The sequence below is a fragment of the Polypterus senegalus genome, chromosome 8, assembly GCF_016835505.1.
Source record: "Polypterus senegalus isolate Bchr_013 chromosome 8, ASM1683550v1, whole genome shotgun sequence".
NCBI classification, from domain to species: Eukaryota; Metazoa; Chordata; class Cladistia; order Polypteriformes; family Polypteridae; genus Polypterus; species Polypterus senegalus.
The window spans coordinates 160,122,499-160,134,910 of record NC_053161.1 but is presented as its reverse complement, the minus strand read 5'-3'; the positions used below and the strand labels follow the sequence as shown (position 1 = coordinate 160,134,910).

The window sequence follows — 12,412 nt, the reverse complement described above, 5'->3', positions numbered from 1 at the left end:
TTACTGGATTATATTCGCTGGAGCCTTACGGACAGAATGAGATCAATACTGCTCGGAAATATTGATGTTTGACTTGCAGGGGGTCTTCAAAGGTAGGGAAAGTCAACTCTTAAAAGTATGTACTTCTCTGTATAAAAGGCTTTAGTGTCAGTGCTGTGGTTGCTGTGTGTCAAAATGGTTTATATCATCGGAAAGACGAGACTTTGAAGTTTCATTTGATGGGTAGTATGTCGAGATGCATGGCAGATGGGCATGCACACATTACTGTAACGTTTTTAAAACGCTGTTATGTCCCGGGACCGGTACGTGTGCGCGTTATTAGAACATGTTTGTAATTTCTTCCTTTGAAAATTGACAAGTTCTGGGGATGTTGGTTTCCAATCAGCACATAGGTAGTGACAATACCATTGTTTAACAAGAGGAATTTGATATGTACCATTGTTTGAACTGATCATTATGCTGACGTTGAAGTAGTTAGATACCTCTGAGTAAATGACAATAATAATAAAAACAAGTAAGTATGGTCAGAGATTCCTACCTGCTGCCTGTTTCTTTCATGCCTATGGCACCTTACTGTGGTGGGTACACGCTGCAGCAACATTAGCTCGTACCTGGCCCAGGTTACACTTGACCTGAAGTTGATAACACTTACCTTATAAAGTTAAAGAAAGGTAGAGTTATTTCTTCTCAGCATAAACTATTTTTTTTCTTGAAATTGTGGATTTTGTATGCTTTTCTCATGCATTTAATACTTTAAGATGTTTAAAGCTAAAGGCAAATGGTCCAGGGACAGCAGAAATTTGATGATATCAGTTTCTTTGTACTTCTAACAACTGTTTAGCTTTTAGAAGATTTTTTTTCCTCTCTGGAATATGTCATTTAACAGTTTGATAAGTGTGTACATTTACATGCAAACAGAAAAAAAATTAAAAATCAAACTGACCTTCAGGGCTGCTTCTGCGAGGATCATCTGGATTTTTACCTGGCGGTGGAGAGCCCCCTGCTATTAGTATCCAAATCAGCCCAATTATCAACACATTCCACGACATGATGGATCCTTTCAGGCGACCGCTGTAATTTGTGTAAAAATGTGAAATTTAGGTGTAGCATTTATAATAAATGAAATCATCATTTTGTGAATACCTTATTTTTTTTCTTTACTATATTCTATTCATAATTACCTGTGTTTACCTGTTGAAGGGCTGTGTTCTGGCCAGGAATGCAAAACTGAATGTAACTCTACAAAAAAATGTATGCAGTGAACAGTAATTTATTAATAAACAGTGATTCTATATCTCCATTTAAGAATATTTTGTAAGTGTCCCAAACTGCTTCAGCACTGCCTAAGAACTTAAAATTTTAATGTGGACCTCTGGCATGTTTTCACTCAATGCCTCCAGCGTGCTACTTTATGTCACTAAGGGGATATTAGCAAACTGGAAAGGTGTTCTCAGTATGCCAGGTTAAGATATTACTGAAGAAGGGTATTATTAAAATCAAATTTAATGTACAAAATCCAGGGAAAACCGTTTAGTGTTTTCTTATTAAGCAACAAATTAAAAACACAGACATCTGACAAATCAAGGACTGTAATGTGGGAACAAAGGTCTCTCTGCAATACAATACATTTATAAAGATGTAAATATGAACTGTCAAAGTGAAAGTTTAACTAATAGATCAAATACTGATATTCAGAAATATTAATAATAAACTAATAATAACTTACTGTTGTTTATTGCAGCAGCTGGTTACTTTTTTTCACGCATCCCCCATTGTCTACTCTCTTCTAAATAATGTTAGCCTGCTGCAGTCTGAATGGTCCATTTCTCCACCTGCTTCCCAGGACACAGATTTAAAGAAAATACATCATGAACTTCAGACCTGCCATCACTATTTATTAAACCCTGAATTTAGTCAAATATTTAACTGACCATGGAAGGTTTTTTATTATTAACATGTTTTCACATTGATCTGGGATGTGTTTCACCAAAATTAGGACTCGGACTGATAGAAAACTTTAGAACTCTATGAAGGCTTTCATTCCCTCACTTTATATTCTTCCAGTAGTGATTCTTTCATCTTTCCAATAACTTGCTCTAATCAATCCAGTTCTCTCGATTCATATCATACTTATTGATTGAATCTAATCTAAGGCCCCAGATTCATCTGTTATATTTATTATAAGAGAGATGGCCAAGTCTTATTCTAAATACACCACAAAGGTGTCTGCTATGTTATTATTGCTTGGTAGAGAAGTTAGCCCACAATGTTTGATGATCACCTTTGTTTTAATGTGAGCTACTGTGTTCAAAGCCTCTTTCTAAGTCATATTATGATTAGATGTCAGGTGATTTAAATTGTTTGCTGGAGTTTCTCCAAATACACACACATTTTGATGAAGAGTTACAATCTGGATGTTGCATTGTCCTTATTTTAATATATGATTGTACTAGTTAGGGCATAACTAAATAAAACCTATTTGAATAGTGGTCAGAAATAACTTAATTTAGTAGAGTAATATTCAAATTTTAAATCCCAACTCTGTACATAATAATTAGATCAACTATGTGGTGTCACACAAGTGCGCATGGGAGACAGCTAAAGGGCTCAAAGGTTGAAAGGAACTACCTTTTCATGACATTGGAAAAATTTGGGTTGGCCTAAACATATGTGCATGGATTATACAGCTGTATGCCAGTTCAGAAGCTTCAGTTTGTATTAACAACGTTAATTCGACTACTTCAAACTAGAACGTGGTACTAGACATGGATGCCCCCTGTCACCACTACTTTTTGCAATCACCATTGAGCCACTGGCAGTTCACTGTCAAAATGCTATTGAGTTAAAGAGGATTATCAGAGAAGGACTTGAACAGAACATTTCTCTGTATGCAGATGATATGGTACTGTATATATCAGACCCACAAAATACTGCGCCTGCAGTCCTAACAGCACTAACAGAATTTCAAAAATTTTCAGGTCTCAGAATTTAATAAAAGTGTGCTCTTTCCAGTGAATTCTCAAGCATACAATATTAGATTGGGCACCTTCTCTTTTATCATCGCAGATCAGATTAAATACCTAGGTGTAAATATAACAAGTAAACATAAAGCTCTTTATCAAGTAAATTTCGCTGTCTGCTTGGAAAAACTTAAGCAAGACTTGCTTAGATGGACCATCCTTCATCTCACTTTAGCTGAAAGAATTAACACTGTCAAGATGAATATCCTTCCAAAGCTTCAATTTCTATTTCAAAGTATTCCTTTGTACATCAATTAATCATTTTTAAGAAGTTAGATTCAATCACAACCTCATTCATTTGGAACTCAAAACATCTACATATCCAATGAGCAACCCTACCCTAAGGCAGAAGGTGGCCTGGCTCTACCTAACTTCAGTTCTATTACTGGGCAGCAAATATACAAGCTATAAAAACCTGGACATGGAAACAAATAGACAAACATACACAGGCCTGGTGCACAATAGAAATAAAACCCTGCAGCACTTCTTTATATTCCTTGCTTTGTACCTCAATAAATAAAAGTTATCACCAATATACTGACAACCCAATTGTGCTTCATTCACTCAGAATATGGAACCAATGTAGGAAGTACTTCAAAACAGAGAAGCTTTTATCTGTGGCATATCTCTACACGATAACCACCTTTTTCCATCCTCTCAAACGTATGCAGTTTTTAATGCCTGGAAAACATTCATGATTAAATCACGTCTTTGCATCCTAGGAACAATTACACTCCACATTTAACCTTCCAGCAACACATTTCTTTTACTACTTCCAAATTAGAAACTTTGTTAAACACATTTCGAAAAAGGAGTGGAATGCAGCAATACAAAGAATCCACTCTAGCTCAAAATGTGCAAAGCATACAAACATTCAACTTAAAATCATCTATTGAGCACATCTCTCTCGTTTAAAACTGTCCAAAAATGTTTCCAAGGCAAGATCCAGCTTGCTTCCAGCCTCACTGGGTCACATGTTTTGGGCCTACACCAAATTAATATCATTCTGGACCAAAATCTTTAAATGCCTTTCAGACAGCCTTGGTGTCACAATCCCTCCTAACCCACTAACAGCTGTGATTGGTGGGATCACAGAGGGTCTTAAAGTGGAGAAGAACAAACAAAACTGGAATTGCCTTTACTTCACTATTGGCACGTAGACTTATTTTGGTCAACTGGAAGAATCGTAACTCACCTCTTTAAAGTCAGTGGGTACTGGGTATGGTGTGAACTTATAAAGTAAACATGCAAGGCTATGTAATTTTAACATCTTTAAATTCAAAGTTCTTTATTTACATTTGTTTATTTTATTATAAATACTCAGAAGAACAATTTATTTCATTGAGTTGCTTTTTTGCTTTTTTTACTGGGCTTTTTCCTTGGCTCAGTCCTAGAAAATGTGTTTGCTGTTTGTCTGAGCTTTCCTGGCAATGTAAATATTAGTCATTTAGTAAAGCAAATCAATGACCTGTGGGGGTCAACACTGGACCTCCGATGAAGGTTAATGAAAAAAGAGCACAGCATAAATGAACGGAGTTTCAGAGGTCCTTGCACATTTTCTATGGGAGGATTCTCGGCCAATTCTAACTCAGGGGTAAGTGGGCAACTTTTATTTTACAAAGCAGCATTTTAAACACAAACAGAATCAAATTATTGGTTTATTGTCATCACTTTCATTGATTCCATGCTGCAGTTCCAAAGCTTTTTAATGAAATTTAAAGGAAGACAAGAACAAACGAAGAGGAGACCCATCAGTTTGTTGCATTAAGCAGATTGAGGTGGAGGAAAGAGTTATATAAGAAAAGCATATTCTTATTATTTTAATTAATAATAATAATAATAATAATAATAATACAATAATAATAATAATACAGGGCGTCACGGTGGTGCAGCGGTAGCGCTGCTGCCTCACAGTTAGGAGACCTGGGTTCGCTTCCCGGGTCCTCCCTGCGTGAAGTTTCCACGTTCTCCCTGTGTCTGCGTGGGTTTCCTCCCACAGTCCAAAGACATGCAGGTTAGGTGGATTGGCGATTCTAAATTGGGCTTGGTGTGCTCGTGTGTGTCCTGCGGTGGGTTGGCACCCTGCCCGGGATTGGTTCCTGTCTTGTGCCCTGTGTTGGCTGGGATTGGCTCCAGCAGACCCCTGTGTTCGGATTCAGCAGGTTGGACGATGGATGGATAATAATACAAAAGCAAAATCTGAGTGCACTGGTCATGTAGGTCTGTAGTTTTGTGAGTTTAGCATTTTATAAAAATATAAGAAATACAATTCATTTCTTGGCCCATTGGAACCTTCTGTGAAGATGTCTGTTAAGAACTTAAGAGTAATCATGGATGGGGATTTTAAAATGGAAGGCCACATTAGTTTGGTTATTAAGTCTACTTTTCTTCCAGCTGAGACTCCTATCCTAGGTAAAGGCTTTAATTTCTTTTGAGGATTTTTGAGAAAGTCACACATGCTTTTGTTTCATCACGCCTCGACTATTGTAATGCCCATTATTTTGGGGTTAGTCAGGCTTCTCCTTCCTGCCTCCAGTTGGTTCAGAATGTCACTGCCCGTCTTTTAACTGTGTCTAAAAAAATACTACCCCAATACTTAAGGCATTACACTGGGTTCCTATTAAAGTATAGGATTCATTTTAAGATTCTTACAATTACCTTTGAATTTTAAAAGGTCTGGCCCTGGGCTATTTATGTGACCTGATTAGCCCCTACATTCCTGCTAGGTTACTGAGGTCCGCTGACAGAACAAAAACGGAGAGGTGACTGGCATTTTCTGTCCTGGCTGCAAAATTACAGAATGAGTTACCTTTAAATATTTAAATGGCTCCATCATTATTGATTTTTAAATCTCATCTCCAAATTCATTTTTACTGTCTGGCTTTTAATTCACATTGAGTGTTGCTTGTCTTCACTTGTGACCTTTTAATTTTTGTATTTGTTTTTGTCATTATTTTTTATATTTATTGGTTATTCTCCTTGTACAACACTTTGGCCTCAACTCTGTTGTTTGAAGGTGCTTTATAAATAAATAATTGATTGACTGATTGATTGATTGAATTTCAGCTAAAGGCTTGTTTGTTCTAGACAAGTCATTGTCACATAAGACTGGCACCATTTAAAGCACTTAACATTCTGGCAGACCTCCTTGCCTACTGGTGCTCATCTGGTGGACTTTGAGACCCTGCAGTGATCTGAGAGGGCCGCTCAGTTCATCACTGGAATCACACAGACAGGAGAAGAGAATCCTGAAGAAATGGCTTGACGTGACCGCAGATACTGACAGCAAACAACTGGGTGCCCCTCTGTGATATTGTAGCATTTGATTTAGTATCAAATGAATTGTTTATTTATTATTTATTTATAGCACCCTTTAATTAAACAGCATGACATCACAATACATTTTAAAGAGTAAACCACAATTTCTTTCATAATAATGTTTTTTTTCCTAAAATGATCCACTATTTTATTGGTTTCCATCCATCCATCCATTTTCCAACCCGCTGAATCCGATCACAGGGGTCTGCTGGAGCCAATCCCAGTCAACACAGGGCACAAGGCAGGAACCAATTCTGGACAGGGTGCCAACCAACCACAGGACACACACTAGGGCCAATTTAGAATCACCAATCCACCTAACCTGCATGTCTTTGGACTGTGGGAGGAAACCGGAGCGCCAGGAGGAAACCCAAGCAGACACGGGGAGAACATGCAAACTCCACGCAGGGAGGACCCAGGAAGCGAACCCAGGTCTCTTTACGGCAAGGCAGCAGCGCTACCACTGCGCCACCATGCTGCCCTTTATTGATTTCATAATTGTATTTAAAATTCTGACATTTGTCTTGATTTCAGTCAGTATGTCAGCAAAACAAGATATTTCAGAAAGGATATTTAGTTTAAAATACCAAGGAGGTGTATAAGTGAGCCCATGGGGAGGAGGGCCCCATGGGCTCACCACCTATGGGAGGGGCCAAGGAGGTTGGGTGCAGTGTGAGTTGGGTGGTGGCGAGGCGGGACCTTGGCGGTCTGATCCTCGGCTACAGAAACTGGCTCTTGGGATGTGGAATGTCACCTCTCTGAAGGGGAAGGAGCCTGAGCTAGTGCGCGAGGTCAAGAGGTTCCGCTAGATATAGTCGGACTCACCTCGACGCACAGCTTGGACTCTGGAACCAATCTCCTTGAGAGGGGCTGGACTCTCTACCACTCTGGAGTTGCCCCAAGTGAGAGGCGCCGAGCAGGTGTGGGCATACTTATTGCCCCCACTGGAGCCTGTGCATTGGGGTTTACCCCGTGGACGAGGGTGGCCTCCCTCCGCCGGGTGGGGAAGGGTCCTGACTGTTGTTTGTGCGTATGCACCAACAGCAGTTTGGAGTATCCACCCTTTTGGAGTCTCTGGAGGGTTGCTAGAGGGCATACCTTCTGGGATTCCCTCGTTTTGCTGGGAGACTTCAATGCTCACGTGGGCAATGACAGTGAGACCTGGAAGGGCGTGATTGGGAGGAATGGCCCCCCCGATCTAAACCCGAGCGGTGTTTTGTTATTGGACTTCTGTGCTCGCCACGGATTGTCCATAACGAACACCATGTTCAAGCATAAGGGTGTTCATATGTGCACTTGGCACCAGGACACCCTAGGCCTCAGGTCGATGATCGACTTTGTGGTGTGTCGCCGGACTTGCGCCATATGTCTTGGACACTCGGGTGAAGAGAGGGGCGGAGCTGTCAACTGATCACCACCTGGTGGTGAGTTGGCTTCATGGTGGGGAAGATGCCGGTCAGACCTGGTAGGCCCAAACGTGTTGTGAGGGTCTGCTGGGAACGGCTGGCAGAGTCCCCTGTCAGAAGTAGCTTCAACTCCCACCTCCGCAGAACTTCAACCACGCCCCGAGGGAGGTGGGGACATTGAGTCCAATGGGCCATGTTCCGTGCCTCTATTGTTGAGGCGGCTGACCGGAGCTGTGGCCGCAAGGTGGTCGGTGCCTGTCGTGGCGGCAATCCCCAACCCGTTGGTGGACACCGGCGTGAGGGATGCCGTCAAGCTGAAGAAGGAGTCCTATAGGACTTTTTGTCCTGTGGGTCTCTGGAGGCAGCTGATAGGTACCGCAGGCCAAGCGAACGCGGCTTCGTTGTTGCTGAGGCAAAACTTCGGGCATGGGAGGAGTTTGGAGAGGCCATGGAGAACGACTTTGGACGGCTTCGAGGAGATTCTGGTCCACCGTCCGCGTCTCAGGAGGGGAAGCAGTGCAGTGTCAACACCGTATATGGTGGGGATGGTGCGCTGCTGACCTCACTGGGCGTTGTGGTCGGTGGGAGGAGTACTTCAAGACCTCCTCAATCCCACTAACATGCCTTCCAATGAGGAAGCAGAGCCTGGGGACTCTGAGGTGGGCTCTCCCATCTCTGGGACTGAAGTCACCGAGGTGGTCAAAAACTCCTTGGTGGCAGGGCCCCGGGTGGATGAGATACGCGAGTTCCTTAAGGCTCTGGATGTTGTAGGACTGTCTTGGTTGACACGCCTCTGCAACATCGCATGGACATCGGGACAGTGCCTCTGGATTGGCAGACCGGGTGGTGGTCCCCTCTTTAAAAGGGGACCGGAGGGTGTGTTCCAACTATAGAGGGATCACACTCCTCAGCCTCCCTGGAAAAGTCTATTCGGGGTTCTGGAGAGGAGGGTCCGTCGGATAGTGAACCTCGGATTCAGGAGGAACAGTGTGGTTTTCGTCCTGGTCGCGAACAGTGGACCAGCTCTTCACCCTTAGCAGAGTCCTGGAGGGTGCATGGGAGTTTGCCCGACCGGTCTACATGTGTTTTGTGGACTTGGAAAAGGCATTCGACCGTGTCCCTCGGGAATCCTGTGGGGGTGCTCGGGAGTATGGGGTACCGGACCCCTGATAAGAGCTGTTCGGTCTCTGTACAACCGTGTCAGAGCTTGGTCCGCATTGCCGCAGTAAGTCGAGCCCGCTTCCAGTGAGAGTTGGACTCCGCCAGGGCTGCCCTTTGTCACCATTCTGTTCATAACTTTTATGGACAGAATTTCTAGGCGCAGCCAGGGTGTTGAAGGGGTCCGGTTTGGTGGACTCAGGATTGGGTCACTGCTTTTGCAGATGATGTTGTCCTGTTTGCTTCATCAGGCCGTGATCTTCAGCTCTCTGGATCGGTTCGCAGCTGAGTGTGAAGCGGCTGGGATGAGAATCAGCACCTCCAAATCCGAGAGCATGGTCCTCAGCCGGAAAAGGGTGGAGTGCCCTCTCAGGGTTGGGGGAGAGATCCTGCCCCAAGTGGAGGAGTTCAAGTATCTCGGGGTCTTGTTCACGAGTGAGGGAAGAATGGAGCGTGAGATCGACAGGCGGATCGGTGCGGCATCCGCAGTGATGCGGGCTCTGCATCGGTCTGTCGTGGTGAAAAAGGAGCTGAGCCGTAAGGCAAAGCTCTCAATTTACCAGTCGATCTACGCTCCTACCCTCACCTATGGTCATGAGCTATGGGTAGTGACCGAAAGAACGAGATCGCGAATACAAGCGGCTGAAATGAGTTTCCGCCGCAGGGTGTCTGGGCTTTCCCTTAAAGATAGGGTGAGAAGCTCAGTTATCCGGGAGGGGTTCAGAGTAGAGCTGCTGCTCCTCCGTATCGAGAGGAGTCAGATGAGGTGGCTCGGGCATCTGATCAGGATGCCTCCTGGACGCCTCCCTGGTGAGGTGTTCCGGGCACGTCCAACCGGGAGGAGGCCCCGGGGAAGACCCAGGACACGCTGGAGGGACTATGTCTCCGGCTGGCCTGGGAACGCCTTGGGGTTCTCCCGGAAGAGCTGGAAGAAGTGGCCGGGGAGAGGGAAGTCTGGGCCTCTCTGCTTAAGCTGCTGCCCCCGCGACCCGACCTCGGATAAGCGGAAGAGGATGGATGGATGGATGGATGTATAAGTGTCTAAGACGGCATGAGCACCTGAAGGAAAGGAGCTCTTAGACATGGACATCCTGCTTCTGGCAAAAATTGAAGAATTATTAAAGGGCCAAGGGTACTATTCTGGCCAAAATAATAAGACCCTGAGAGAAACTGGATGGATACATTCAAGATCTGAAAACATCTTCATTTACATGCTGGTCACTCCACACATACTGAATATATGTCTGTATATACACATGCATATTGTCACATAGGTGCATAAATGAAATTAATATACGATACATTTCTAAGCAATCTTTAATTCTTGAAGTTGTAGAAATAAATGCAGACTCTTTCAGTAGTAAGTCAAGTCAAGTTGTAGAGCATGCACTGGTACAGTGTGTTGCCGCACCCACCACACAACAAAACAGCTCAGGATCCCAGTTAGCAGCCCCCCAGGCAGCCACACAGTCCAGTCCCACCCTCCGGAAATGACCCTCTATCTGCCGAAGCCAGGTGTTATGTGGGCAACCCCTTGGCCTGGTCCAGCCACTCAAGTCCCCAACAATAATGATCCTACGAGTTCCATCTCCCCTCGAGGAATCGTGCCATAGTGCCGTAACTGACGCTCCCTCCCAATGCAGGTAATGTGCCTCATTCAGGACTCCATGAGCAACTTCTCACTCGACACAAAGTCAAACCAGTGGTACTCAAAGATTCTCTGAAGAGACATAGTACTAAAGGAGTCCAGTCTTCATCTCAGGTCACTGGAGAGTGCCCATGTCTCACAACCATATAGCAAGACAGGAAGCACTAGGACTAAAGACTTGGACCTTCGTCCTTTTGCATAGATACCGGGAGCGCCACACACCCCTTTCCAGTGACCTCATGACCCCCCATGCTCTCCCAATCCGTCTACTGACTTCATAGGAAGAGTCACCAGAGACATGAATGTCACTGCCAAGGCAAGTAAACCTCTCGATAGTAAAACAGAAAATTTTTGAAAAGCAGAACATTACACACCAAACATCAGTGTTATCTGCAACCCAGAAAAGATGACTCTGTGATGCTGTGCATAATATGCTTTTCCAGTCATCTTCTGACCAAAGTCTGTGTTCTTTTGCCTATTTTAAACAATTCTTTTGTATTTTCCAGTTTCACACTTGGCTTTTTGTTTTACAGTTTACTTCTAAAGCCAGCACCCCAGAATCATCTTTTCACTGCTTCAGAGGGCTTGTACTTGGTGTGTATTTAAAAAAAGAGGTCAACAAGGCAGTTGTTTCTCAAACTACAGATGCTGATGTCCTTATCCTCTTTTTCTGTTGTCCATCTGGGTCTTCCCCTTCTTTACCTGTACTGGTCTGATCCAGTTTGCCCTCTTCTCTCAAGATAATAGCAGACACCTCTGTATGAAATCTTCATTTTCTTGGCAATCTGTCACATGGAATATCCTTCTTTCTGCAAAACACCAATAGACTGACATGTTTCCTGAAAAAGCTGTTTTGTTTTGACCATTTTTGAACTCAGAACTTAAGTTTAGAAATGCATAGAATCTTGCAACACAAGTGAACACTAATCCATTAATTTCAGTGGTGCTAATGCACTTAGAAAGGTTTCTCTAATTACTATTTAGCATGTAAACATAAATAATTAAGGATAAGCGAACAGAGTTCACCTTTAGAACACTGAAGGAATCGCTGCTGGAAAGGATGCAGTATATGTGAATAAATAATAATAATAATAATAATAATAATAATAATAATAATAATCCATCCATTATCCAACCCACTATATCCTAACTACAGGGTCACGGGGGTCTGCTGGAGCCAATCCCAGTCAACACAGGGCGCAAGGCAGGAAACAAACCCTGGGCAGGGCGCCAGCCCACCGCAGGGCACACCCACACACCAAGCACACACTAGGGACAATTTAGAATCGCCACTGCACCTAACCGGCATGTCTTTGGACTGTGGGAGGAAACCGGAGCACCCGGAGGAAACCCACGCAGACACGGGGAGAACATGCAAACTCCACGCAGGGAGGACACGGGGAGCGAACCCACTGCGCCACCGTGCCGCCCCATAATAATTAATTAATTAATTAGTTAATCAATTAATTCATTAATTATAAATAATAATAATAATGCAGCCATATGTGAATAATAAATTAAAAATCAGTCATTTCAAGAAATAATCACCATTATACACACTAGTGATGCCTTGGCTTTAAATCTGTTAAATTGTATTTAGATGAAAAAAGGTATCAATTTCTATCAAAAACATGGAAAATTCTGAGTGACCTCCATCAAATCTTCAACTGGCAATGTATGTTCTTTACTACAATTTGTTTATTAGTGCAAAGTTGTGTTTGACAGGTAAGTTCTTGTTTTACTGTGTTTTAAATGTAATGTTACTGTTTCTCTTTAAAAAATGTGCTGACAAATGAAATTTACCTACTCGGACAGTAAGCTTGAATAGAATAGAATAGAGGTGTACACCAGAAGTCATGACT

General features: G+C 43.1%; 1 long non-coding RNA gene across 1 annotated transcript; it reads right to left on the bottom strand.

Moving 5' to 3' along the window:
* Positions 1–977: 977 nt before the first annotated feature.
* Positions 978–1,815, bottom strand: LOC120534438. Its single transcript, XR_005634747.1, has 3 exons — positions 1,727–1,815; positions 1,182–1,239; positions 978–1,071 (listed from the first exon to the last, which is right to left on the bottom strand). It is a non-coding gene; the product is annotated as an uncharacterized LOC120534438 (long non-coding RNA).
* Between the last annotated feature and the right edge of the window lie 10,597 nt (positions 1,816–12,412).